The sequence below is a fragment of the Salvelinus sp. IW2-2015 genome, linkage group LG37 (genome assembly GCF_002910315.2).
Source record: "Salvelinus sp. IW2-2015 linkage group LG37, ASM291031v2, whole genome shotgun sequence".
NCBI lineage: Eukaryota > Metazoa > Chordata > Actinopteri > Salmoniformes > Salmonidae > Salvelinus > Salvelinus sp. IW2-2015.
Window position 1 is genome coordinate 2,403,428 of NC_036876.1, and position 2,307 is coordinate 2,405,734.

Genomic DNA, 2,307 nt, shown 5'->3' on the forward strand with positions numbered 1-2,307 from the left:
TATCTAGTCATGGTTGGTTTCATTGCTCTTCATTTCACATCCTCTGGATGTTTATAACACAGCCAAACATGATTGTTTTTTTTTGCTGGGAGTATTGACCGAAGTGAACTGAGTGTGAATCTGAACTGATTTGAAGACAACGAGCAATGACCTCATTGCGCACCAATAATATTAGCAAAGTTTCGTTGATTGACTGTATTTCTGTCCAATGACCACTGATCTTCTTGAAATCTAGCTGGGTAGATAGCCAATGAACTGAGGTAAACGCCAGTATGTGATGGTTATGGGTTGGACCACCATCCCTTGTTAGTAAACGCACGCGTAACAAACTTCATTCGTCATTGACCATCAGTCTATCCAGCAGTCACGCTCGTTACGCACAGCAGTGTTTTGGAAAGTTTTTTTCAACGATTTCAAGACATCAAGGCGAATAAATCAGGAAAAGCGAAGTCCAAGTCAAAGTATACAGATTTGCACCAGATTATAGAAGAGATTGATCGGGAAAGTGAGACAGATTTTTTTGTTGAAGAATCTTTGAGTGAACACAGTTATGATTCCAACATTGAGGAGCGGTTTCTGCAAGGACAGGACGTACTTCTGGGCTGGTAAGTGCTAATGCCGTTGTTTGAAATATAAATATTATTATTTATTTATTGCAAAAATATATATATATTTTTTTTTTTTGTGCAATTTGCAATGAAATGTATGATGAAATGTGTAAAGAACACATTGGCTATACATAGTGTGTGTGTGTGTACGTGTGTGTACGACCCATAACCTGTGTGTGTGTGTGTGTGTGTGTGTATGAGACCTAATGTGTGTGTGTGTGTGTGTGTGTGTGTGTGTGTGTATATATATATATATATATATATATATATATATTCCATGTCAGATATATATATTATCATATTATCATATCATATGCCAAAGTTCATGACTGTGCCTCAGGGCCAAAAGGGCAAAGCATGGAGGCGTCGTTGTGTTCTGTGTCGCATGAAGTCCCCCATCACCTACACCACTTGTTCAGTTTGAAAGTTTGTTTGGGTGTGTGTGTGTGTGTGTGTGTGTGTTTTTGGGTGTCTGTGTGTATGTATGTGTACGACCCATAACCTGTGTGTGTGTGTGTGTGTTGTTTGTTTGTTTGGGTGTATATGTATGTGTATGTCAGATATATATATTTTCCATTTTTTATTCAAATGGAATGGAGTAGAACAGCAAACACACACATATGTGTTCATATGCCACAGTTCATTACTGCAGGCATGACTGTGCCTCAGGGCCAAAAGGGCATGAAGTCCCCCATCACCTGCACCACTTGTTCAGTTTGCCTCTGCTTTACAGCAGAAAGAGACTGCTATGGGACATGGCACAGGCAGCAACATATTGTGTAGAGGACTTCCAAAGGGTCTACCTGCAAGAACCAACTAAAGAGCCTCTGCTTTACATCAGAAAGAGACTGCTATGGGACATGGAACAGGCAGCAACATGTTGTGTAGAGGACTTCCAAAGGGTCTACCCCTGTTTTGTTTTTTTCTAATATTTTTAAAAACATTTTTATAAATTTGTTTGTGTGTTAGAATTGCTTTTTGATATGTTGTATATAGTTATTTTCACTGTTGTATATAGTTATAGGTCATTTCACCAATTTGGCCACTTGGGTACATTTGGGCAACTTGTGTGGGACACCTGGGTGACTTCATGATAAATGTCATGTAGCTCGCCCATTCCGGAAGTTATCAGTCTGAAAGTTTGCACACCTACAGTTGCCCTCTTGTGTCATCCATCACAATTATCTCCAGCATCTGACTGTGTGGCTATTCTAGTACATGTGAAAGATAATGCTACAACAATAAAAAAACAGAAAACGTATGCTCTTTCTTTCTMTTTTCTTCCACCAGATCTACTGTGTTATATTCTCCTACATTCAATTGACATTTCCACAAACTTCAGAATGTTTCCATTCAAATGACACCAATAATATGCATATCCTTGCCTCTGGGGCTGAGCTACAGGCAGTTAGATTAGGGCAGGAAATTGAGAACAAGGGATGCAGCCATAACAAGTTAATGAAACAATCCCATAACTAGTTAGACTGCTCTGCTCTCCATCCACAGCATCTCATATCTCTCAGAGAATCACTGATGTCACCCAGCCCATCAGGGCTCAAAGGCCCCCAATTACCAAATATAAAGCAACTTCCACACATCCTCTGTCTACCCTCCCTCTCTCTCTTTCCCTCTGTTCTGACTCTCTACCCTCCCTCTCTCTCTTTCCCTCTGTTCTGACTCTCTACCCTCCCTCTCTCTC